At 44.2% G+C, this 27550-nt stretch overlaps 1 protein-coding gene and 1 long non-coding RNA gene across 24 annotated transcripts in view; both read left to right on the top strand.

Annotated features, from left to right (window-relative positions):
* CHCHD6 (coiled-coil-helix-coiled-coil-helix domain containing 6) overlaps positions 1 to 27550 on the top strand; it is a 246887-nt gene that overhangs the window by 91759 nt on the left and 127578 nt on the right. The window lies entirely within an intron of this gene.
* Positions 11939 to 15715, top strand: LOC144339359 (uncharacterized). Its single transcript, XR_013414333.1, has 3 exons — positions 11939 to 13349; positions 14367 to 14560; positions 15180 to 15715. It is a non-coding gene; the product is annotated as an uncharacterized LOC144339359 (long non-coding RNA).

Genomic DNA, 27550 nt, shown 5'->3' with positions numbered 1-27550 from the left:
CGTTGGATTGGGTACTAGAACAGAAACAAACAGTAGAAAAACTGGTGAAAGTCAAATTGTTTTAAGTTTAATACAGTAGTAAAGTGGGTTTTTTAGTTGTGACAAAGGCACTACAGTAATAGAAGATGTTAGCATTAGGGGAAACTGGGCGGGGAGTAAATAGGACTTGGTATTATCTTTACAACTATTTTGTAAATTTAAAACTATTCCAAAATGGAAAGCTTATTAGAGAAGGCTCAGTGTGGATACTCTCATACTACTGAGTGAATGCTGGATATTTCCTGAGCTGTAGGACACAAGAGGAAGAACAGGTTGTTGGGGGGTGGGATGGGGCAGGAGGAGAGGCTGGGCTCAGTTGTAGAGAGAGACCTGTGCCTGCAGGCACATGAGATGTCCTGTAGGCAGGGCCACCAAGTTAGAGACAGAACAATGCACCAGCCTGTAGATAATTGGTTGGGAGCAGATGGGATGTGTCTGTGAAATGTGTGTGAAATGAGAAGAGAAGGTGACTTAGGATAGAGCTCTAATGAATACCAAAAACATTGGGGAAAAGTACAGTTTTTACTGCTTGATTTTTGTTCCTAATTTTAGTTCTTTGTATGGCTCATTTTTTATAAGACTGGTTGTTGAACCTCTAAATCATTTTATTCTCATCAAGAGCTAACAAACTAAGCTATGCAGAATTAATTGAGCGAAACTGGCCTTGTATGTCAGTAATAGGGAATGGTGTGGACTGTGGTAAGTGTGGATATTCTGCCCAAGGGGTCACTTCAGCTTCAGTTGATCGCTGCCTATAGGAATATGGCTCTACTGTTAACACATTTTCTTATTTTTCTAAGTGAGAAATCCAGGGTTTCTGGATTTCAAACATCTCAAGTTTTAAGTGTTGGCAATTAATTAATTATTTTTAATGTTTGCTAACCAAACAGAACATCTTGACAAAAAGTGGCTTGTAGACCACTTGTTTATTGTTTCCATTCTAATTCTTTCCTGTGAGTGTGGCCAATTTTCCACTTTTTTTTCCCCCTGCCCCAAGCTGTTTTCTGTACTTTGAATCTATACTACTCCAGTAGACCAGCAGCGAGGTGTTTGAGGAGGCTGTTGACAAACTTGGACCAATGACATATTCTTATGCAACTCTGCTTATTAAATCCCCATGGTCCAGAAGGCACAGGCTTAGTAATGTGAATGGAATGGAATCTGCCAGACATTTAGCTCCTTGCTCAAAGGGACTTTATCTCATAGTTGTCCCTTGTATTTGATGCCCATGTCATGGAGGACAGGACCCAGTATCCTGCCAAGCAAGACAGTGTGGCTCTAAGACCTGTGTGGCCTATTATTCTGGCCTAGAAGATTAATCTGGCAAAATTTGTTTTCATGTAGCCATGCAGCAACATAGTAAGTTTTCCTTGCAGATATTTGCAAATGAATTTCCATCTCCACCATGTTGCTTGTGGTAAGGGCAAGAGCATACCTTTAACTATAGTTATTAGAAGAGGAAAAACTCAGGCCCTCTCATGAAGTTTATCTGCAGTTTTCTAGTCTTGTATCTGTGCATGTTTTTTGTTTTTTTTGTTTTTGAGACGGAGTCTTTTTCTGTCGTCCAAGCTGGAGTGCAGTGGCGCGATCTCAGCTCACTGTAAGCTCCACCTCCCAGGTTCACACCATTCTCCTGCCTCAGCCTCCCAAGTAGCTGGGACTACAGGCGGCTGCCACCACGCCCGGCTAATTTTTTGTATTTTTAGTAGAGACGGGGTTTCACCATGTTAGCCAGGATGGTCTTGATCTCCTGACCTCATGATCCGTCTGCCTTGGCCTCCCAAAGTGCTGGGATTACAGGCTTGAGCCACCGCGCCCGGCCGGTTTCTTTCTTTTTTAAAGTGAAAAATCATAGTGGCTTTTTTCCAGGTTGCTCAAACAAATCATCAATCTTCCATGAAGTCTTAGAAATACTAACTTATCCTGCAATGTATTTGGCCTCTTTTTTGAGGGCCTCAACATGCAAATTTGAAGGCATAGATTTGGTTTTCCTCCCTCCCCTTCTCTGTGTGGCCTGATCAGAATCTTTAGTCCGTGTTTTTTTTTTTTTTTAAGGAAAAAAAGCATTACAAGTATTTTTCACATGATGTTATCAATCTCATGTTAAAAATTTGTCAAGAGCATCTTTTCCTGGCTTCTAGTATAACCAAAGATGTTTTCTGGTTTATGCCTTTTGAGTTGCATCTCCATTCTTTTTTTTTTTTTTTTGAAATGGAATTTCACTCTTGTTGCCAAGGCTGGAGTGCAGTGGTGCGATCTCGGCTTACTGCAGCCTCTGCCTCCTGGATTCAAGTGATTCTCCTGCCTCAGCCTCCCTCATATGCTGGGATTACAGGCGCCCACCACCATGCCTGGCTTTTTTTTTTTTTTTTTTTTTTTTAGTAGAGGCGGGGTTTTGCCACATTGGCCAGGCTGGTCTCGAACTCCTGACCTCAGGTGATCCGCCTGTCTCAGCCTCCCAAAGTGCTGGGATTACAAGCATGAGCCACCGCATCCAGCTGCATCTCCATTCTTGCTTTAACTTTTATGATGCTACTTTATGTGGAATACCTTTTCTTCTTTTCCCTGTTGATTGGCACCTTGGGATTTTTATGTGTGCCTTTGAATGCCCCCGTATATTTTGCCTCTTTATCCTGGAGGCTTCTTGCTGGAAGGGCTGGTGTTTTTGACTCATCTTCACCCTAGGAATTCTAGGCTGTCTTGGAACCTACCATGATTATGTGTATATAATTCTTGCCTTATGTATTATAAACCTGATTAAGTTTGTAAAAATGAAGGTTTGTAAGTATGAGTGTTTTTAGGGAGTCAACATAGTGTTCTGGAAGGATATGGAATATAGAATCAGAAATATATAGTTCAGATCTTCATTTTTGCCTTTTATTGGCCGCAGGACCTTGGGCAAGTAGTGCCCCTTTTCTGAACCTTGGCTTTGTCCTTTTGTTAAAAGAGATACTGTCTCTACCTTGTTGACCATATCAGATTGTTATTCAGAATCAAGTAGATTATGGGTAAGGAAATTCAAAATTAGTGTCAATAAATTAAATTCCTGTTGTTATTTTTTTTTTTTTTTTTTTTTTTTGGAGACGGAGTCTGGCTCTGTCACCCAGGCTGGAGTGCAGTGGCGCGATCTCGGCTCACTGCAAGCTCCGCCTCCCGGGTTTACGCCATTCTCCTGCCTCAGCCTCCCGAGTAGCTGGGACTACAGGCGCCCGCCACCTCGCCCGGCTAGTTTTTTGTATTTTTTAGTAGAGACGGGGTTTCACCGTGTTAGCCAGGATGGTCTCGATCTCCTGACCTCGTGATCCGCCCGTCTCGGCCTCCCAAAGTGCTGGGATTACAGGCTTGAGCCACCGCGCCTGGCCTCCTGTTGTTATTTTTAAATATACTAAGGTACTTTGCCATTTTAAGAAGTTATGAGATAAATGGTCACCTTACTTCAGTGAGTTTTCCTAAGGTTGCGACTAACTCTCCATTGTAATCTCTAGTGAGAGGAAGGACTGCAAGAAATGTGTAATTCCTGAGCATCTGCTAGGTACTGGCCACTACTGAGGAGCTTTCACCCACATTAGCTCCTTGAGTCATCAGGAACAAAATTTGAGACAGGCATTAGTTTTGGGAAATGAAGAAACTCAGCAATGAGCAGAGGCTTTGCACGGGTACACAGGACTTATGGGAGACCCCACTCTCATGACCTATCCAGGGCCCTTGGATGCCCATCAGCTGGCCTGGGCATGCTGAATCCAGGGTCCACCCTCACCTGTTTCTTTGCTTACTAGCAGTAGTTCTAGCCCTTTGCCAGTCTTCGAGGAATGGAGCTGGTTTATATTGGGGACGAGAGGGTGTTGCCCAGAGTGAACCTCAAAGCATCAGTGAATTGGAGGACACTAGTTGATTGGGGGATCTGTAGGGAAGCTATTAGTTCTCGGTGTTGTTTAGTTCTCATCCAGATGGGAGAATGGTAATTTGAGAAAGAGATCAGATCCAACTCAGTATTCGTGGAGTGCAGGATAGAGCTCCCCAGAGGAACCCAGCATTAAATGTAGCTAACTTTGCTAGAATTATTATACCAAGAATATTGATGGGTGGCTTTCTTTGATTTTCTATTTCTGGATTGAAGTACATTTTTCAAGGTGGGTTATCGATATCAGAGGTAGTCAGAAAGGAGTGAGGTAGGGAAGATGTCTCTATGGAGAGAACAGAGGGAAAGACACAATTTGTTTTAAAAGGGTAGGTGGTAACTCTTTGTCATCACCTCTATTTGCCTCTGTAAAGGAATTTGTGTCTCTTTGCTGAAGCACAGACAGGACAGAGTTTATGAATATGATATTTTGAAATATGTATTTGGTCTTTGTCCTCCGTTTCCTGGTTTACAACTCCTAAAATCCTTGGAGTCTCCAGAGTAATGTGGACGTCTTTTTGTGTGTGAATGATTGATAACTTCAGCATGGGGCTGGTCACCAGAAACAAAAAGCAAGATTGGAGGATTGGGCCTTTAGCCCCACACCCCACCAGCCTATGGTTAAATTGATCACCAAATGACCAATGGTTTAATCAATCATGCCTATGAAATGATGCCTCCATAAAAACCTAAGAGGACAGACTTCGAGAGCTTCCAGATAACCGAACACTTAGAAGTTCCTGGAGAGTGGTACACCCAGGGAGGGCACAGAAGCTCGGCACCCCCTCCCACATGCCTTGCCCTGTGCTTCTTTTCATCTGTATTCCTTATAATAAACCAGGAAATGTAAGTGTTTCACTAAGTTCTGTGAGCCACTCCAGCAAATTAATCAAACCTAAGAGAGAGTCATGGGAGCCCCATCCTAAAGCCGATCAGTCAGCCTTCTGGAGGCTTGGACTTGTGACTGGTGTCTGAAGTGGGGGAGGGGAATGGCGAAGGCAGTTTTGGGAACAGCCCCCAACCTGTGGGATCTGACTCCATTTCCAGGTAGGTAATGTTGGAATAGAATTAGAGGATACCCAGCTAGTGTCTGCTGCAGAATTGTTTGTTTACTGATGGGAAGAAATCCCTACATATTTTGGGCTCACAGAAGTCTTCTGTATTGATTGTTGTGTGGTGTGAGGGCAGAGAAAAAATGGTTTGAGTTTTTCTTAACAGAATCTAACCCAAATCTAGGAGAGACTTTCAGTTTGGTGATAATGAGCTCTGGAGAAAACACAGAAACAAGTTAATATCCTAAGCCCTTTTATTTCAGGGCTATGTTTTCAGCAAAGCTCTGATATTATTTCCTACCTGATCTTTCAGTATCAGCATTCCCCAGGGACTTAACCCCAGTGAACGTCTCTCTGAGCAGTTTCCTGTCTTCCCATGGTTCCAGCCATCCTCTGTATGCCTGAGACTCTGAATTCTGCATGTCCATATCTACACAACAGTGTGGTTGCACACAGAATCCTCTGTCTTGTCTGCCAGGCACGCTCTCCTAGTGTGCTCTTGTGGATCCCAGCGCCCTCCACCTCGTTGTCTAAGCTGGAAACCTGGTTATCATCCTTGACTCCTCCCTCTCTCTCACCTCCTTGCCATTGCAAGGCCTATTCTCTCAACCTTGCGTTTTCTTTCTTAAATCAAGTCTCTGCTTTCTGTAGCTACTCTTCTAGTCTAGCCCTTGCTGTTGCTCCTGTGGATTCTCGGCCCCTCCCTTATCTCTGTCCACAGCTCTTGCTCCCTTGAACTCCTCCTTCTACCTACCACCACAATTACCCATCAGAAACACATAACTGGTCACGCCGCTTCTTTGGTCTGAAGCATGCAATGGCTTTCCTACATTTCTGTGATCAAGTCCCCAAGTCTGACCTAGCAGTCAAGATGCTTAACTGTGCCTCTGCTGGCCTCATCCTAGCTTTCCTCAAGGAAGAGACGCTTCCCTCTGCTGGAGGCACAGAACCTTCCTCCTCATTTGCAGAACACTCACAGCTTCATCCCTCTGTGCTTTGTTTAGAATGGTCCTACTTAGAAGGCACTTTCCCCCTTCCTCTGCCCCAGGAAAGGTGTCTATTGACATTCATTCAGATGTCATTTTTTCCTCTGTTCTGACTGGCTCTTCTGCCTCCCCAACCACTCTTCTCTTCCTTCCTGTCCTCCCCCTCCCCCTCTGCATCTTCCTCCTCCTCCCTTCTATGTGTTCATACCCACCTCTAAGCCAGGACCTCCCCGAGGAGTGTTGTTAATGATATCTCCCCCAGCATGAGTGTCAACCATGTACTTGGAAATGTACAGGGGAATGTTAGGGGAATGTCAGGAGAATGATGGAAGCTGAGCACTGAGCCAGGCACATGGGCTTGGTGCTTTCTCGTTGGCATTGTCATATTAGTCATGATTAAACTTAACATAAACAGCCACAGCCAGGTGGTTGTAGGGGCTATAGAGCCATTGTTTGGCTCTGTTTTTGTGTGATGAACTGGCTTTCTCACAGCCCACATTTTTCTTAGAGCAGAGGCGCTCAGTGCTGGACTTGTCAAGCCAGCTAGCTGTCATTGCCAGGAAAGCTTCCCTTCAGGAAGGGACTGGCTTGGAGAGACTGCGAACCCTTTCAGGTGCTGAGTATGGGCCCAAGGGACTGCAGCCTGAAAGCACATTAGGGATGAGGAACAGAGAAGGTTCCCATCAGCTTGCTCTTGAGCTCTGTCCTGTGAACATATGTACCTGCAGTGGTGGGGAGCATGAACGGAGTCTTACTTCACATGCACCAGGGGAACTTGTTATTTATTTATTTCATATATTTTATTATTATTATACTTTAAGTTCTAGGGTACATGTGCACGACGTGCAGGTTTGTTACATATGTACACATGTGCCATGTTGGTGTGCTGCACCCGTTAACTCGTCATTTACATTAGGTATATCTCCTAATGCTATCCCTCCCCCCTCCCCCCACTCCTTAACAGGCCCTGGTGTGTGATGTTCCCCACCCTGTGTCCAAGTGATCTCATTGTTCAGTTCCCACCTATGAGTGAGAACATGCAGTGTTTGGTTTTGTGTCCTTGTGATAGTTTGCTGAGAATGATGGTTTCCAGCTTCATCCATGTCCCTACAAAGGAGATGAACTCATCCTTTTTTATGGCTGCATAGGAACTTATTATTTAAAGGATCCCTGCTGTGGATTGTTTTGCAAGGGTGAGGAGGCTTCCTTACCTTAAACAATCACCGACTGCTCTCTCTGGGCTAGGTCTGTGAGTTCAGGGCCCAATACCTCTGCAGAATGTGCTTGCCTGTCTCTTTTAATGACTGAAAGCCAGAAGCCAGCATATCCTTGTAGAAAGGAGGAGTGCAGTTTTGTTGTTTTCTCTTTACAATTGAGTACTTTGGGGTTTTGCCAGATAGATTTTCCTCTTGCCTTGTTTTTTTTTTTTAAATGAAAAGCTTTCCTGGCAGATGTTGGAAAGCCACTTCTAGGGCATTGATAGTTACCAAAAAAAGACCCTGGCTTCCTTTCCCCATCAGCTGACTGTGCATTTCCCTGCCCCACATCTGTGCTGTCATCCTCAGAAGGCTGAGCCTGCAAGTGCCTGCTCTGATGTGGCCCTGGCCTTTGTCTGCAGACCCCCGCTCCCCACCCCAGCAGAAGTCTGTCCAGCAGGGCACAGTCCATGAGGGGCTGTCAGCTGTTTTCCACTTGAACTGTCCATAGCCTTGTTTTCGCTCTCCCTCTGCTGAACCTGATGCAGTTACTAACTCCGTAGGTAGCACTCGGGGCCCTTTGAGACCTGGTGGCCTCTGAACTTTAGTCCTTCATGACTTCCTGCTTCAGCCTGTCTTCCCCTCTTCTGCCCAGGACTGTGGTGTCTCTGTGTCTCTGTTACTCTTTGCTGTCAGCCCTGAATGTCTTCTTCTTACCCCTTCTTCTTCTCCATTTTCTATTTGAAATTCATTCTTTCTGGGTTAGGCTACATACCACCCGGGGGGCTGTAGAGTGTGCCGAGGACAGTCTGAAAAGCCTGGGTTCGAATCCTGATTTGGCCACTACCCAGCTGTCTGAACAGTTTAGCACCCCCCTTGGAGCCTCTTTCCACACATAGAGTGGGGTGATGGCCGCAGCCATATTGGGACTGAGTGAGGGGCCTGTAAAGTCAAGTCACGTCGGGGAGGTGTCTCAGTGTTTTCCTCACTTTTTTTAGGTAGCTCTTTCTGGTCTTCCTAACTAGACAGACTCTTTTCTTCCTCTTAATGTTTATGCATTTGGTAGCCCTAAATTAGGTGGAAATCAGTATTTTCCACCTTTTAAATAATTATTTGCAGATGAACTTCTCTTCTTCCTCCATAAATATACTTTGGCGGCATTTGACGTTTGTCTCCCACAAAGCCGAGCCCAGTCCCTTGCCGGGGTTTTGTGCTCTGTAAATGCCTGCAGAGTTGTGATTGTTCCACCCAGAAGTTCTGAGTCAGTCTCCCAGATATGACGAGATCCCCTCAGTGACAGGCAACCTGCTTCTCTGCCTTTCATTTGTTTATTACCTGCATTGGTTTTGATTCTCTATTAAAATGTGTTTTTTAAGAGGAAATCAGCGAAGGCATATGGAGTGATGGCCTGTCTGTGTGGGGCGCAGTATTCTGTAATAAGAATTGCCATGGCAACATGGTAGCCTTCACATTTCTCCAGTTAAGAAGATGAACTCTCCTGCCCACAGATGCTGAGTGGATTGGCCGCCATTACCTAGTGCCGCAGGTCTCTTCCTGAAAGGCAGTGGGCCTCATTACCAAGGACCGTTTCTCAGCAGGGGATCATCAAACAGCAGTCCCGGCCCTTTGCATCTCCCTATCATCTGATTCTGTTGTCTGAAATTTTGGTTCCTTCTGCAACAGGCCTCCTGGCATTGGCAGTGGGTTTAAAGCAGGCCTGATGTGAGCAGCTGATTGGGACAGCGGCTGGTGGGGCTGTGGTCTGCCTGCCCACTGCATCTGCCTCTAGGCCTACGTGGAGACTGTGGAGGGATGAGCGAATGTTTTCTGAGGAGCAGTGCAGCAGGTCAGCTTAAAGCTGCCAGTATAGCAGCAGCCCTGTTGTATCTTATAGGGGCCTCTGCATCCGCTGGCTGTCCCCACCCCATGCATTCTATGGGTGGCAGACACTTACTTTCTTTCTGTAAACCAACCTGTCCTCTAAGCTACTGTCACACTGCTTCATGACGGAAAGGCGGGGTTGTAAGCTCCTGGTTTCTGGCTTTTTCTCCAGATTGTTTTGTAACAAACTATGCTGAGACCAGGTGCAGGCACAACAGACCTGAATTCTGACAGCCACCCAGGAGTGCACAGCCGCTGTTCTCTGAGCCCATCTATCCCAAATTGGTGTGTGGGACTTGTTGCTGGGCAGCTTGACCTTCCTTGCCTACTGTCTAATATCAGAGTGCCTCACCAGCCAGGTTTCTGGATGCTGTATGAAGGTAACATGGTGGAATCTGGCAAAGCTAGAAGATTCTTTGCAAAGAAAAAGACTTGTTTGCCTCTTAGGTCCTTCCTGTGAAGAGGCTATGCATGCAGCAGTATGACAGTCCTGACTGTTCCTATCCCTCAGCATCAGGCCACAGTTCATAGCCAGGCAATGACTGCCATGGAGGCATGGAAGCCAGCTGGCCAAGCCTTCACAGCCCAACAGAAAACTGCTGTCCTATCCTTAGCCCTCAGCGTCTGTGAGTTGACTGAGATGATCAGTGGCCACATCTGGTAGAAGTCTCTTGGCAAATAGGTCTCTAAATGGACGTCTGGCTGCATGTTAGAGAGCATTTGCTTTTTATGGTGTGCACATAGCAGGGATTGGACCTACAAGCCCTGGAGTCACTGTGGCATAGAGAACATGGAAAGGCAGTATGCCCTGGTTAAAATTCTGGCTTTCAAGATTATGGGACCTTGCTCTGAAGGAGAATTCTCTGCCAATAAGGAAATTTTCAGAAAAGCTGACTGAAGGAGCCTGGGAGACTTTTGTCTGGACAGGTGTCTGGGCTTTGTTTCATCATAGGAAACAGTGTAGCTTAGTGGGAAGAACCAGCTTTAGAGGCAGACCTTGGTTCACATCTCAGCTCTGCTACTTACTATATATTCTTGATGGACTCTCATCGATGCTTCTAGAGACCATATCTGTCCATGGGACAGGACTATCCTGTCCCATGCCGTGACCTGTTTTTTCCAGGAAACTGCCCATCTTCACTAGAGACACTGTAATGGGAGCTGTGTTTTCTTTCTTTGTGTCTCTGGCCACAGTGGTTGGTCAACATATTCTTTTAATATGCATTTTATTGAGGTATAGCGGTAAATATGTAAATCTTAAGTCACCAATTCTGCACATCTTTATGCAGGTGTAATCACAACCTGTTTACATAGGTGTAATCACGACCTGGATCAAGATACAGCCCATTTCTAGAATCACATAAGGTTCCTGAGGGCCCTCTCCTAATCTTTACTCTCCAAAGAGAACCATTACTTGGACCTCTGCCGCCACGGATTGGTTTGTCTGCTCTTGCACTCTGTGGACTTGGAAGAGTGCAGGACCATGTTCACGGCTTTCTAGTTTTTCTGGCTCTTTCTGATGTCTGTGAGATTCACCCATGTTGTATTTAGCAGTAGTTTGTTCTTTTCCATTGCTGTATAGTATTTCCTTGCCTGAATATACCACAATTTATAATGCTGCTATGAATATTTGCGTGTGTGTGTTTTGTTGGACATAAGCCTTTACTTTTGTTGAGAAAGTAAAGGCTCAGAAGTGCAATTGCTGGATCTCAGAGTATATGCACTTCTAGCTTTAGTGGATACTGCTGAACATTTTTCTGAAGTGGTTATATCAGTTTACTTTCCCTCCAGCAATGTATTCCACATTCCTACCACCATTTTGTGCTGTCAGTTGTCTTAATGTTCACTATTCTAGTGGAGATGCAGTGTACAGTTCATTGTTTTTAGTATGTTCGCAGAATTGTGCACCAGTAACCATTCTGTAGTTCCAGAGTATCTTTACATCACTCCCCAGAACCCCATGCCCATCAGCAGTAATTCCCCCTCACCCCTCAGCCCTAGCCCATGGAAAGCATTACTGTATTTTCTGTATCTGTGGATTTGCCTATTCTGGACATTTCATGTAAATAAGATCATACAATATGTGGCCTTTGTGGCTGGCTTCTTTCACTGAACATAATGTTCTCAAGATTCATCCATATTGTAGCATGTATCAGTGCTTTATTCCTTTTGATGGCCAAATAATATTCCATTGTACAGATAGACCACATTTTATTTTTTTCATTTGTCAATTGATGGACATTTGGGTTGTTTCAGAACATTTACAAATGAGTTTTAGTTGGACATACATTTTTAATTCCCTTGCATGTTAAATTCTCAGTAGAATTACTCAGATATATGATAATACTAGAGTGCAGTGGCACAATGTTGGCTCATTGCAACCTCTGCCTCCTGGGTTCAAGCAATTCTCCTGCCTCACTGAGCCTCCTGAGTAGCTGGGATTACAGGCCCCTGCCACCACTCCTGGCTAATTTTTTGTATTTTTAGTAGAGCCGGGGTTTCACTATGTTGGCCAGGCTGGTCTCGAACTTCTGACCTCGCAATCCACCCACCTCGGCCTCCCAAAGTGCTGGGATTACAGGCATGAGCCACCGCACCTGGCCTATGATAACTCTTAAGTTTAAATTTTTGAAGAACTGCTAGACTGTTTTCCAAAGGAGTATATGACGATTCCCGTTTCCCACATCCAACCTCATGCTTGTTCTTGTCTGTCTGTTTGATTATAACTAATCCCACCTCATGCCTTTTCTTGTCTGTTTGATTGTAACTATTGTAGTGAATGTGAAGTGGTATCTCATTGTAGTTTTGATTTGCATTTCTCTAAGATTAGTGATGCTGAGCATCTTTTCATGTGCTTATTGACCATTTATATATCTTCTTTGAAGAAATGTCTGTTCAATTCCTTTGCCCATATTAGTTTATATGTCTTTTTATTGTTTTTTTTCTTTTTATTTCTGAGTTGGAGAATTTTTTATATGTCCTGGATGCAAGTTCCTTATTAGATACATAAATATTTTCACTCATTCTGTGGGGTATCTTTTTGCTTTCTTGATGGTGTGTTTTGAAGCACAAAAGTTTTTAATTTCGATGAAATTCAACTTATCTATTTTTTCTTTTTTTTTTTTTTTTGAGACGGAGTCTCGCTCTGTCGCCCAGGCTGGAGTGCTGTGGCCGGATCTCAGCTCACTGCAAGCTCCACCTCCTGGGTTTACGCCATTCTCATGCCTCAGCCTCCCAAGTAGCTGGGACTACAGGCGCCCGCCACCTCGCCCGGCTAGTTTTTGTTTTTGTATTTTTTAGTAGAGATGGGGTTTCACCGTGTTAGCCAGGATGGTCTTGATCTCCTGACCTCGTGATCCGCCCGTCTCGGCCTCTCAAAGTGCTGGGATTACAGGCTTGAGCCACCGCACCCGCCCATCCATTTTTTCTTTGGTTACTTGTATTTTTGGGGTCATATCTAAAAATCCATTGCCTAGTTTAAGGTCATGAAGATGGATTCCTGTGTTTTATAAAGTTTTATAATTCTAGCTCTTACAGTTGGGTCTTTAATCCATTTTGAGTTAGTTTTTGTATATGATGTGAGGTTGGGGTCTAGTTTATTTCATTTGCATATGGAAAGTCAGTTTATTATCATCATCTGTTGAAAAGACTATTTTTTCCCCTCATTGTGTGGAATTGGTACCTTTGTTGAAAATCAATTGAGTATAAATATAAGGATTGATTATATTTATTTTTGGACTCAGAATTCCAGTCCATGTATCTCTTTGTCCTTATGCCAGTACCACACTATCTTGATTACTGGACTTTATAGTAAGTCTTGAAATCAAGAGGTGTGAGTCCTCTACTTCTGTTTATTTTCCCTGACAATTTAGATTATTTGGATTCCTTGACTTTTTCTATGGATTTTAGGATGGATTTTTCTATTTCTGAAAAACAAAAGGGCAGCTGAAATTTTGATAGGGAATATATTGAATCTGTAGATCAGTTAGATCTTTCTCATTTAGGTCTCTGCTCATTGTGAATTAAATTGTATGTAAAGTATTAGGTAGGAATATCCATTTGTTAAAATGATCATTCCTCACTGAATTGCAGGAGGGCCTTTGTCATTAATCACTTGACTCTGTGTGGATTGTTTCTAGACTGTGTTTAGTTCAAGTGGTCTGTGTTAGTAACACTCTTTATTAATTATTGTAGCTTCATGGTAGTTATAATTATCTTGTATATCTTGTATATTAATCCTTTTTTTTTTTTTTTTTTTTGAGGCAAGGTCCCTCTCTGTCACCCAGGCTGGAGTGCAGTGGCATGACTGTGGCTCACTGCAGCCTCAACCTCCCAGACTTAAGCAGTCCTCCCACATCAGCCTCTTGGGTAGCTGGGACTATAGGCACACATCACCACACCCAACCAGTGTTTTGTGTTTTTTTTGTAGGGGCTGTATCTCCCTGTGTTGCCTAGGCTGGTCTCAAACTCCTGGGCTCAAGTGATCCTCCCACCTTGGCCTCACAAACTGCTGGGATTACAGGTGTAAGCCATCACACCCAGCCAATTTTGTTTTGTTTAAATCAAAATTATCTCATCTCTTCTAGGTCCTTTGTATTTCTATATCAATTCCAGAATCAAACTTGTCAGATTAATATCTATAGATCAATTTGTAGAGAATTGACATCTTTGCATTCTTGAATCTTTCAGTTCATTATATGTGTATCCATTTGTGCAGGGCTTTTCAACAATGTTTCATATATTTTTCTGTAGTGATCTTAGATCTTTTTTGTTATATTTATTCCTAAGGGTTTTATTTTTGGATGCTAATGAAAATACTATTGCTTTTAATTTTTTATTTCTTGCTAGTATATAGGAATAAAATGGATTTTTATGTATTGACTTTGATAAATTGACTTATTAGTTCATGTATTATGTAGTTCTTAAGTTTTTCTACATATATAGTCATGTTATCTAAAAGTCCTAGCAATTTTACTTTTTTTCTTCCATTCTAAAGGTTGGAATTTTAAGAATTCCATTTCTTACCTTGTTCCACTGGCCAAAACTCCAGTATAGTTTTGAATAGAAATTATTATAGTGTGTCCAGGCATGGTGGCTCACGCCTATAATCCCAGCACTTTCGGAGGCCATGGCAGGAGGATTGCTTGAGCCCAAGATTTTGAGACCAGTTGGGCAACATAGCAACACCATATCTCTACAAAAAATAAAAAATATAAAAACCATTATCTGGGTGTGGTGGCACCTGCCTGTAGTCCCAGCTACTCAGGGCGCTGAAGCAGGAGGTTCACATGAGTTCTGGAATTTGAGGCTGCAGTGAGCCACACCACTGCATTCTAGCCTGAGTGACAGAGTGAGACTTTGTTTCTAAAAAATAAAAATAAAAAATAAATTATTATAGTGCATATTTTTCTCTTAATTGTGGACATAAGAGGGAAATGTTCAATATTTCATCATTAATTATGTTGTTAGCTGGTAGGTTTTTATACTCTATCAAATTTCTATTCCCAAGTTGCTGAGAGTTTTATCAAATGCTGGTTCTTAAATCTTTGTTTAAGAACCAACATTTGACCATGCGTGGTGGCTCAGGCCTGTAATCCCAGCACTTTGGGAGGCTGAGGTGGGCGGATCACCTGAAGTCGGGAGTTCAAGACCAGCCTGACCAACATGGAGAAACCCTGTCTCTGCCAAAAATACAAAATTAGCTGGGTGTGGTGGTGCATGCCTGCAATCCCAGCTACTCAGGAGATTGAGGCAGGAGAATCACTTGAACTTGGGAGGTGGAGGTGGCAGTGAGCCGAGATCATGCCACTGCACTCCAGCCTGGGTGACAGAGCAAGATCTGTCTCAAAAAAAAAAAAAAAAAAGGTCAAATGTTGGTTTTATTTTTGAGATGGACTTTCACTCTTGTTTCCCAGGCTGGAGTGCAATGGCACGATCTCAGCTCACTGCAACCTCCGCCTCCCGGGTTCAAGCGATTCTCCTGCCTCGGCCTCCTGAGTAGCTGGGATTACCCCCACCACACCTGGGTAATTTTTGTATTTTTAGCAGAGACGAGATTTCGCCATGTTGGCCAGGCTGGTCTCGAACTCCCAACCTCAGGTGATCTGCCCACCTCAGCCTCCCAAAGTGCTGAGATTACAGGCGTGAGCCACTGTGCCCAGCCTGACTTTCTTGATTTTCTTAATTGTACACTTACTTTCTATTTAATTGATTTATATCCTTTACTATTTATTGTCTTCTATTCTCTTTGGCATTATTTTGCTGTTCTTTTTCTAGCTTCTCAAGGTGGGAACTTAGATTGATTTAAACCATTCTTCTCTAGTATAGTCTTTTAAGGCTATAATTTTTCCTTTAGGCACAGCTTTTGCTTTGTTCCACAATTTGGTATATCATATTTTCATCATTTACCTCAAAATATTTTCTAATCTATTTTGATTTTTTTTAAAATTTGAGGTATATATCATTATGTGTATACTGCTTCCAGTGTGGGGACTTTTCTTCTTTTTTTTTTTAATTGTACTTTATGTTCTAGGGTACATGTGCACAACGTGCAGGTTTGTTACATATGTATACAGGTGCCATGTTGGTGTGCTGCACCCATTAACTCGTCATTTACATTAGCTGTATCTCCTAATGCTATCCCTCCCCCCTCCCCCCACCCCACAACAGGCCCCGGTGTGTGATGTTCCCCACCCTGTGTCCAGGTGTTCTCATTGTTCACTTCCCACCTATGAGTGAGAATATGTGGTGTTTGGTTTTCTGTTCTTGGGATAGTTTGCTGAGAATGAGGGTTTCCAGCTGCATCCATGTCCCTACAAAGGACATGAACTTATAGTTTTTTATGACTGCATAGTATTCCATGGTATATATGTGCCACATTTTCTTAATCCAGTCTGTCATTGATGGACATTTGGGTTGGTTCCAAGTCTTTGCTATTGTGAATAGTGCCGCAGTAAACGTAATACCACACATCTACAACTATCTGGTCTTCGACAAACCTCACAAAAACAAGAAATGGGGAAAGAATTCCCTATTTAATAAATGGTGCTGGGAAAACTGGCTAGCCATAAGTAGAAAACTGAAACTGGATCCCTTTCTTACACCTTATACAAAAATTAATTTAAGATGGATTAGAGACTTAAATGTTAGACCTAAAACCATAAAAACCCTAGAAGAAAACCTAGGTAATACCATTCAGGACATAGGCATGGGCAAGGACTTCATGTCTAAAACACCAAAAGCAATGGCAACAAAAGCCAAAATTGACAAATGGGATCTAATTAAACTAAAGAGCTTCTACACAGCAAAAGAAACTACCATCAGAGTGAACAGACAACCTACAGAATGAGAGAAAATTTTTGCAATCTTCCCATCTGACAAAGGGCTAATATCCAGAACCTACAAAGAACTCAAACAAATTTACAAGAAAAAAACAACCCCATCAAAAAGTAGACAAAGGATATGAACAGACACTTCTCAAAAGAAGACATTTATGCAGCCAACAGACACATGAAAAAATGCTCATCATCACTGGCCCTCAGAGAAATGCAAATCAAAACCACAATGAGATACCATCTCACACCAGTTAGAATGGCAATAATTAAAAAGTCAGGAAACAACAGGTGCTGGAGAGGATGTGGAGAAATAGGAACACTTTTATACTGTTGGTGGGACTATAAACTAGTTCAACCATTGTGGAAGACAGTGTGGTGATTCCTCAAGGATCTAAAACTAGAAATACCATTTGACCCAGCCATCCCATTACTAAGTATATATCCAAAGGATTTTAAATCATGCTGCTATAAAGGCACATGCACACGTATGTTTATTGGGGACTTTTCTAGTTATATAGCTATCTTTCTATTACTGATTTCTAGTTTAATTTCATGGTACTCAAATAATATACTTTGTATGATATCAGAGAAATTTGTTGGGATGTGTTTTATCATAAGGCCTTGTATATGCTCTGTTCTGGAAAATTTCCCATTGCACTTGAAAGTAATGTGATTTTGTTTTTACAGTTGTGGTTGTGGTTGTAGTGTTCTATATATGTCAATTCGGTTGAGTTGATTGTGTTGTTTAGATTTTCTCTTTTTCTTACTTTTTTTGGTCTACTATCAGTCACAGAATATCCAGTGTTCACTTATGTTTGTGGGTTTGTCTGTTTATCCGTTCTGTCAACTTTTACTTTAAATAATAAATATGCAAATAATTGTTAGAGGTATATAAATCTGGACTCTGTATATATTTGTGCCAAAATGATTCTTTTGTCTTTGTAAAATATCTTTCTTTATATCTAGTGATACTTCTTGCCTCAAAGTCTACTTTAATGTTGATGTTATTACTTTAGCTTTCTTTTAGTGTTTGCATGGTGTATCATTTTCCATCCTTTTTTCACCTTCTCATGCTCTTTATAGTTAAAGGTGTGTCTCTTGCAGATAGCCTATAACTTGTCTTTTTCTTCTCTTCAATTTGGTCTAACAACCTTTGTGTTACCATTTCCAGAATGATGCAACAAACATGTTTACTCTTTCCACTGCTGTTTATTTCTTTCTAGCAATTCTGTGCTTCTGGTTGTCATCATTTTCTTCTCTCTGAAGGACTCTCTCCAAATTCTTTTTGTAGTGTCGTATCATCCCACAAGATGTCTCCTTTCATAATTCTAGGTTTTGGTAGACCTGCTAATAAAAATACTCAAGCAGTAACCGCCACAGAAACTTCCCCCTTCATCAAATGAAGTAGTCAGGTAAAGCCTTTATTTGAATGATTCAAGGTAACACCAATAGTAAGATATTCCAGAAAAGGATTTGGCTTCTCAAACCAGTCTTGGTTTTATTTTCTCTTGCATGGACATAATTCCATTGTCCAGGACTTAGAAAGGCTGATGTGATGGGTGGAAATAATATGATTGGAGACCAGTTTATAAGTGGTGAGTTCCTTGGTGAAAAGTTTTTATGATGGTGCCTTTTGTCTATGCAGTCTTGTAAATGCAGGCATGTGTGGACTGTGAGTATTTGGACAGCAAGGACCCAGGAGAAAGCTTTTAGCTTCATATTTGGCAGTAGCAAGTACTCAGTTAGTAGAGAGAAGGAGTGTTTTCATATTCTGAAAGCTAGCTACAGGTAAGTTCTCTTTCCTGTTTTGTGTGTGAGGAGACACTAATAGTCATTGCCTTGTATTTGCTTACCAGTATGTTAGGCTCTCTGTGTGTGTTATATAATTGTGTTCTCGTAATGGTGACAGAAGGAGGCATGATTATTCCCGAGTTAGATGGGGAAACTGAGGCCAGAGAGATTATCACTTTTGTGGGATCTTATATATATCTAATAATAAAAGTGGAGACTAGAGACCATGTCCTCTGACTTCTAAACAGATGTTTGTCGCCACACTGTGTTGACAATAGGAATCTACTACTAAGGCCTCCTTTTTGACATGACCCCGAGCTTCCACATCCACAGTGTGGTCAATTTTTGCAGAACTAAGATAAGATCCAGCCAGTGACTGCAGTGGTAGTGGAAACTGAGAGTTCTCTGGTCCACAGAAAGGACGCGTGGGCTTGAGGGACCAGGGAAGGCCACCAGAGGAAATGAGACCTGAGACTTGAAGAGTAAATAGGAATTAACAGGTGAAGGATGTTTGGGGGGGCCCCAGGGAGGAGAAAACCAAGTAGGAGGAAGCTATGGTGTGCCAGGAGATGAGAGCAAGAATTTGGCATGTCAAAGAATGCCAAAGAAGTTGGAGGCAAGTGGGAGGAATGACACTGGAGAGGTGAGCAAGAACCAAATTCTTTAGGCTCCCAAAAGCCATTTTGAGAAGGCTTGGACCGTATTCTCTGGGCATTGTGCAACTATTGAAGGCTTCATGCAAGGAAATGACACAATCAGATGTGTGTCCTGGGAAGATTATTCTTGCTGCAGTATGGGGAGTGTTCAAGAGCACAGAGAGGCTGGAGGGATGAAAGCAGTTCCAGGCTACCATGCGTCATCCAGGAGACAGTTGATGTGGCCTGAGCCAGAAGAATGACGGGAAATAGAAAGAATGATTCAGGAGTGTGTAGCAGGAAAAGTCCACATGAGGTTGCCCTGGTGGAAGGAAGGATGGAGGACCCACCCGACTGCCCACTCAGCCTTGTGCTGCAGCAGCCCTAGGGTGCCTTCTAGGAGCACAGTTCCAGAAACAACCTGGTGTGGCTTGTGGGGTATGGGGTTAGGGCTTCACTTTTAACCCTTCTTGGGCTCTGACATGGAGAACCTGTGAAGACTTCTAAGATGCCACTCTCATCTGGGATCTTACACCATGTGCCAATCACTATTATTGATACAAAGTTAGAGGAGAAAGGAATTTTTGAGCAAGAAAAAGATACAGATGAGTAGTTGTGCTGTTAATTGAGCCTGGAAAGTAAAGGAAGAACAAGCTTTCATCCCAGCAAGTTGGGGCAGTGGAGTGGAGGAAGGCTGCCGAAAATAAGCCAGAGAGCTTGTTCTCTTCTGGGTCTGGCCCAGAGCACATGCTTAGAAATGCCAAATTCTTACTCCCTTCTCATGGCACACTGTAGCTTCCTCCTACTTGGCTCTCTCCTCCCTGTGCCCCTCTGAACATCCTTCACCTATTAACTCCTATTTATTCTTCAAGTCTCAGGTCTCATTTCCTCTAGGAAGCCTTTCCTGGTCCCCTTCTGCAACTCCTTGGTCTTGTCCCTCTCTGTCTCTTCGGTGCATCCTCCTCTCCTTCCCACCATGACGGTTGGGCTCCCCAGGCTTACATCCTCAGCCTCTCTCTTTGAAGACTGTGTGTCTTCCCTGGAAATGTCATCTTACCTCATGGTTTCAGTTATCTTCTGTAGGCTAAGGACTCTGCCTAAGCTGTACCCTACGAAACCAGTGGTGCACTTCACATCTTCTCTTGGATGCTCCACAGGTCCCAACAACTCAAACTTGGCCGATTCTCTTCCCACTGGCTTCAGTGCTGTACTCCATGTCCCTGCTTTTTGTCCTGACTGGGGATGCCCAGGCCTCCAGTATCAGTTGGAGTTCTTTGGTTGGAAACAACAGAAATCAGCTCTGGCTAACTTAAATAAAAGTGAGTGTGTGAGGGGACACAGGAGGCTCCCAGAACTGACAGGCAGCTGGTGAATCAGGCCTGGACAGAGGCCACTCTGAAAACTGGGAAGCAGGGCTTCTGTGTTGCAAGCCCATCCTGTCGGATGGGACAGGACACCAGTGATTTATCTCTGGGGCCTCTGCTTATGATTGCCTTCAAGGGAGTCCATGTGATCTTTGGTGAGAAGGAGGAACATCCTGTTTTGGAAGGGGAGTATATATTGGCTTTAGAACATTGTAAGTGTTTATTCCAGTACCCCTTCAGTCCAGGGCCTGCCTGCCTTTTAGGAGAGGCCCTCCTCAAAGTCATCTTAGCAGCTCTGCTCCCAGGAGCCTGCACTATTTGTACCACTTGGTAACTTCCCCCCTTTCATTCCAGCTGTTGATCATTGCGTTCTCCTTTTTGTTTTGATCATTCTGGCTAGGAATTTATAAATGTTGTTGATCTTTTCAAAGAACCAATTTTTGACTTTATTTTTTTTCCTATTGTTTGCTTTTGATTTCATTGATTTCCACTCCTATATTTATTACTTCTTTTCTGCTTACTTCGGGTTTAATTAGCTGGGGTTATTTCCTAAAGCTTCTTAAAGTGAAACTATAAATCATAGATGTGGCACCTTCTTTTCTAATATAGAGGTTTAAAGCTGCCAGGTTCCCTCTAATGACCATTTTTACTGCATACCGCAAATTTTGCCCTGTATGTATGTAGTTCAGTGATCAGCCAGAGGTTTGGGCAAAGTTTCTATGCAGGTTCTGGAGCTCTCCTTTCTGGGGAGATCCCCCTCACTCTCCAGATGCTGCACCATCCCCAGACTCAGATTTCTGGTTTTCTATTTGATCTCTAGGCTCCCCGTGTGGCACCAAATGAAGCCAGCTCTTAGGTAAGACCCATAAAAACAGGAAACTCACCCGGTACCATTTCTTGTTCCCACATATCAGCTCTCCTCCAACTTCTGCTTGCCTTTGGTCATTCTCCAGGGCCTTTAGAGGGTTGTTTTTTGTATTTTGTCTAGAATCTATCACTTATTTCTGCAGGAGATGTTATGGGCTGAATGTTTGTGTCCTGCCAAAATTCATATGTTGAAGCCCTAACCCTCAGTGTGATATACATGGAGGTGGGGCTTTGGGAGGTCATGAGAGTGGGGCCTCCATGGTAGGATTAATATCTTTATAGGAATTGGAAAAAGAAAGAGTTCTCCTGCCCTCTTTCTCTCTGTCATGTGACGATAGAGCAAGAAGGTAGCTGTCTGCAAATAGGAAGAGAGCCCTTACCAGACATCAAATCTGCTGGCACGTTGATCTTGGACTTTCACGCCTCCAGAATTGTGATAAAATAAATGTTTGTTGGCTGGGTGCGGTGGCTCACACCTGTAATCCCAGCACTTTGGGAGGCCAAGGCAGATGGATCAACTGAGGTCAGGAGTTCGAGACTAGCCTGGCCAACATGGTGAAACCCTGCCCCTACTAAAAAATACAAAAATTAGCTGAGCGTTGTGGCACGCACATGTAGTCCCAGCTACTTGGGAGGCTGAAACAGGAGAATTGCTTGAACTCAGAAGGCAGAGGTTGCAGTGAGCCAAGATTGCACAACTGCACTTCAGCTTGGGCCACAGAGTGAGACTCTTGTCTCAAAAATAATAATAAATAAATAAATAATGTTTGTTGTTTAAGCCACCAGTCTGGTATTTGTGGTAGCAGCCTGAGCTAAGAGGAGGGCTGGCGTAAGAGGTGTTCTTCTGCCATGTGGAAAGTGGACACTTCACTGTTCATGCTGGTGTTGGCCACCTTGTGTCATTATATGCCACTGGGCCCCACCTGGATTGTGAAGACTGGAAGGAGGCTTCTGGATCTTGTGCCTCTTTAGAGCCTCTTAGGGTCCCACTTAGTGAAGGGTTGCAGGCGTTTTTAGCCAGGCTTTCACCCTACAGCTTCAGCTGCCATGCGCCCTGCATGCCTGGGGAGACCCACAGTCCAGCTGCCTCCTGGAGACCCCAGGTGCCCTGTGGGCAGCACGATCACGACGGAACTTGCTGTCTTCCTCATCCCCTGCTTTACCAGTGTTCCTGTTCACTTTTCTTTGGGGTAGAAACTTTCTTCCTCATACTTTAATTCCTTTTCATAAAGGAGCCTCTTTATGGCTGCTATTTGGGTTTCCGGTCTCTTTGTGTCTTGTCTAAACCATGTGTTGTCTGCATGGTTTTCTTATCGTCATCTCTTGCAGTCTACTCTTAACACGGACAGACACTGACCTTAGGAAGAGGCAGTGCTGGGTATTCCTGTCCTTTGGTGAAACTCCGAGTGTGCCTCCGTTACTCAGAGGACAGCATCCAGATCCCTGACCAGATATTCGGGGTCCTGTGGGCGTTGGCTCACCTGCCTTTTCTGGCCTCATTCCTTGTCACTCCTCACTCACTCTGGGCTCCAGTAAAGCAGCAGCACAGCTGCTCACAGGACAGCGCCTAAGTATACCAGGGCCTGCTCGGGGACCGCACCCTGTGTGCTTTGCCTGCTTCTCTCCTGGGTGGCCCTGACAGTCTTTAACTAGTATGCTGCCTCCTCTCCGGGCCTCACTTAATCCTTCTAAGGCAGTGTTGGGCCAGCTTGCCTCTTCAGCCACCTCTGTGGTATTTTAAGTGCTGTATTGCTATTAGTTTTATGTCTCTCTCCTCAATGTAAGTGATGAGTGGAGACCTTGTTTCATCTATCTCAGTGCCCACAACACCTTGTACACAGCAGGGCTCAGCAGAACACGCTTAAATTAGCAGAGGTCTCCCCTGGGGCTGTACGCGATCAGCCCCGGGCTAATATCTGGTGCTGTGGAAAATATGTGTGTTTACGGCTGGACTCAGAAGATGGGCCCTCTGTCCCCCAAGCTGGGAAACGGGCTCATACTCAGTATGTGTGCTTCAGAATTGTCTAAATTTCCATGCGAAAGAGGAGACTCTGTCAACTGAAGAGGGGAAAACTCAAGCCATCTTTTACCCCCGACTCCTGCCATCAAGAAGAAGAGTGTGTTTGGTCTAATGTCTGGATGAGAAGATCGTTGGTCTCAGGTGGGCAGTGAGCATGTAATCTGTGTGCTGAGTGAGGAGCGCGAGGGTCTAACTCCGTGGGTGTGGTAGCTGTCACTGTTTTGGGATCTTCCCTGGAGCAAGGCATAAAAAGGTGGGATAAATGCTTTTCAAATATGTCTAAAAATATTTGGCCAACAGGTATTGATTAAAGAAGAGGGAAAAAAGGACTTAACAATTATTCAGCTCTTACGAGGTGCCAGGAGCTTTTCACACTTGATGCTGTTAGTCCTTTCCCCAGTATAGATGGAGAAACTGAGGCTCAGAGAGGCAAAGTGACTCTGCCAGGGCCACACACTTAGCAAGGTTCAGAATTGGGATTCAAAACAAGGTCTCTCTGGCTCTAAGTGTCTAATGAAATAGTTAATGTATATGATGGCTTATCTAGGACTTATTGTAGGCTGTTGAATGAACATCTCCCTCCTCTCTCTTCCTCTCCCCAGAAGCTTACTGCCTTTTCTTATTCTAAGTTAGCCTCATCCAGGGGTGGTGTCCGTGGTTCAGCAATGGCAGAGCACCTTCATCTGCAGGCTTGGTGTGCGCCGTCTCTACCATCTCCATAACATCCCACTCAATGCCAGTTATCCAGTAGCTGCTTTTGAATATTTGTGGAATAGATGATGAAAGCTGGCAGGATCCTTCCTGCAAACTTGTGCTGCTTGTTTCCTACTTAAACCTCTCAGATTCTGAGCTGTGAAGTCCTCAGGGCCTGCTTTACAAAGGAAGAATGGTGCTGTTTCTTGCCTTTGCCAAGAGGAAGATACAGGAAGACTGGAGAGTCTTTTGGTTCTTAGAATTGCTGCCATATTCATATGTCATTGTGCTTTACTTACTCTTTCCACTTTATAGCATCCTTGGGAACAGGACTCAAGTAGTGCCTCCTGGTGGTCTGACCCAGAGAAACGGGGAGGGCTGGTGTAGGACCAGAAATGATTAGAGCCAGCTGAGTTAGGGCCACCACACCCCTTCTCAAAAGGAGAAGGGAACCACAAGAGGGGAATTTCTCCCCCAGCCAAGGTCTACAGGTATGGAAAGGGTGGGGAGGACCTCACATTAGCCCCTTGCCTTCACAGTCATCACTTTGGGTTATGCACTTTGCAGATACAGCCCTCATATTGTGCTAGATGCTCCCCAAGTGACTAAGAAAGTTACGGGGAGAGACAAGGCACGTAGTGACACAGTATTCATAGGCAATGAGAAGTAGTCAGTTGCTTGTGTGCATGCATGTGCCCACACACCACTTGCATGCACATGCACACACACATACATGCACATGTGCAATGCTCATACATATGTCTCTCAGAACTCAAAGCAGAGTAAAAACCCTGTACTCCAAGGACTTGTTAGTTAAGGAGCCATATTAGGGAGACAGTTTCCTCCCAAAGTTGGGGGTACATTTCATATACTGTGACTGGCTCCACCCCCTTCAGGATACCTTGCCTCCTCCTTGGCACGGGTACAGACACTCAGCTCTTTCCAGAAACTCATACTTCCCCGAAAGACAGAAGATTTGCCACTTCTGAAGATCTGCATAAATATGTGAAATTTGAAAACAGTTTCTAAACAATATTTTGAACAACAGCAGCTTTGTTAGAATCATTCACACAGTGCCTTGCATGCTATATGTCTTTGATGAAGACCTACTGGGAAGCAGTGTGGCAAGTGGGAAGAATGTGGGCTTTGCAACTATGTAGACCTATGGAAATCCAGCCTTGCTGTCTGATAGCTATGCCATCTTGAGTTCAGGGCCCTTATCCAGCATCCACTCAATACTTAGTGGTACAATAATGATGAGTCCTTGGAGAATAAATATACAACCTCTCGAGAAGATTGTTGCAAATTACAGCACTGTATTCGGTGGCCTGTGTTTTGCTTTTGTTAGAATTACCAATAATGTTACTTAATAATTCATCATATGTGTGAAATAATGAATGCATCTTGGAAGTGTAAATTCAGGTCAACATATATTTATGCATCATTTGCCTACCAAGTTTCATGCCAGGCGTGGGGACACCAACAGAAGTGACTCAGGGCTGCTGCTTTCATGAAGCCCCTATATTTGCAGGGGGATCAATAGCTATAGACCAATTAGTATAAGAATACTTAGAATAATTATAGGATATATTTAAGTGCTGTGGGAGTATGGATAGGTGATACAGTTCTGTTTGGATGGAGAGAGAAGAAAAAATAAGTCATTCAGGGATTTTGATTACAGCCACAGAAACCAACTCTGGCTATCATAAGCAGAAGGAATTAATTGGAGAGTTGTTGGGGGCTTGCCTGTGGGCGTGGAGCTGGAGGGCCAGGCCTGGGGAATGGGCCGGAAGCAGGGGAGCTCCTAGGTCATGAAGCCCTACCAGTTGCATCATTGTACTCTTGCTACTACTGCTGTTGCTGTGGTCTCTTGTCAAGCCAATCTCCATCAGTCCCTCCTTTCTGTGTCATTTATTCAGGGTTCAGTTTTGTGTGATGATGACTATCTGAGCCCAAGTGGGGGGCCTGTCCCTGGCTACTTCAGGACAGAGAGAGTATACATATCTGATCTCCACTTAGATATAGGACAGCTTCCTATTAGAAATTGGACAGAACCTCCCCAAGACTCCAACACGGGTTTTAATAGGGTGCTGAAGGAAGTGTTGACTGGGTCCTTGACGGTCAGCAACAGCAGAGCACTTGGGCAGGCAGGGTATGGAAAAAGAGACATTTCTGGCAAAGAACAGTAGGAGCCAGAAGCACAGGCCTTGGAAGCCCTGGTGTGTCTGGAGGAATGAGAGCTCCGCTGTTCCATGGGCAGTATTTGTAGCTGGTTGAGACTAGGTCAAAGAAAAGTGTTTCTCCAGTTTCTAATATCCATTCTCCAGAGAAGTAGCCCAGGTGGGGGATCCTAGATAGATCCACAAACAGTTGGAACAGGTTTTTGACCAGCCTCTGAAACCCCTGAGGGACAGGTTATCTGATGGAGATGGCCCAGTTAGCCCCACCCTAGCTGCAGGCCAACAGTTCCCTGTTCTCCAGTGTTGTCCTCTTATCCCGGGTGTAGGTGCCAACAGCAGAGGCAGGACAGTGCTCCCCCCAGAGCCCCAGTCCCTCCAGTAGGTATGGGGTGACTGCCTGCCTGCCTGACATTGTTACAGGCTGAGGGTGTGACCGTGGCCAGGCAGCTTGCTCTCTGGTCAGGTAGGGGCCACTTCTCTGACTCCCTTAACCTCACGGTTCTCCAAAGAACCTCTGTGACTCATCAGCTTACAATCCCTGAGGTCTGAAGTGATGTCAGAGTGGGGCAGGGTGGACTGGGGATGCTCTGGGCATGGAAGACCACACACACCTGGCTGGCTCTGCTCAGTTCATGAATTTCCTGCCGGAGACTGGGCAGTTCATCACTCTTGTTCTCTGCAAGGAACTATAGGTCTGTTGCTGGTCATGTTTGAGCAGCTTCTCTGAACTCTTACTGTTTGGAGCTGCAGTGAGAATCAGCAGGCAGCAGAGCTGAATCACTGGCTCCTTTTCTCCCTCCCCATCTCTCTTTTCAGCCTGCAGATTTAGAAGCATGAGTAAGCTCTGCTTTACCCGACTCTTGCTTATTTCAAGCAGCATGCTGTTACCCTGTACGTAAAGACAGCCCCTGCCTCCCTCACAGGCAGGGATTCTATTCTCCAGCATTACTTTTTAAAAGGTGTTCTGCTAGAAAATCGCATATTATTTCTTCTGTAAAGGTTTCTCCTTGCCACCTTTCCGTAGCTACAGCTGTCACAACCACAGTTAATATTTTGTGTGCCTGTGCATGCGAGTGCATGGTGTGGGAAGGGAGATAATCAGGCTGTCCTCTTGGGCAGAAGCCTTCCAGTTCAGCTTTTATGAGCTGGATTTAAAAAATAAATAAATAGATCATATCGCTCTCTTGCTCAGAGCTCTCCAGTGGCTCCCCGTGCTCATAGAAGGCAGTGTACCACGTCACCAGGGCTGCAGGGCCCTGTGCCGTTAGGCCCTAGCCTGTTTTTCATGCTGCCTCTCACCACTCCCCCACTCCACTCCCAGATATTTGTTATGGTGTTTGGTATGTCCCTCGAATATGTCACATTTGTTCCCACTCAGAGGCCTTTGCATTGGTTTTTTCAGCTAGGAATGAACTTCCCCAAGATCTTCGTGGCCTTCTATCCTGTCATGCAGCTCTCAGTTCAAATGTCACCTCCTGAAAGGGACCTTCTCTGGTCACTCCCTGTGAATGAGTCCTCACCCCCGCCTCTCTGGACTGCCACTCTGTTCTTCACAGCTCTTCATCACCATCTGACATTACATTCACTCATTAATTTATGTTCATCTGTCCATCC

Source organism: Macaca mulatta, chromosome 2, assembly GCF_049350105.2.
Source record: "Macaca mulatta isolate MMU2019108-1 chromosome 2, T2T-MMU8v2.0, whole genome shotgun sequence".
NCBI classification, from domain to species: domain Eukaryota; kingdom Metazoa; phylum Chordata; class Mammalia; order Primates; family Cercopithecidae; genus Macaca; species Macaca mulatta.
Note: the sequence above shows the minus strand (reverse complement) of the source record. Positions and strands in the feature narration are given on the sequence as shown.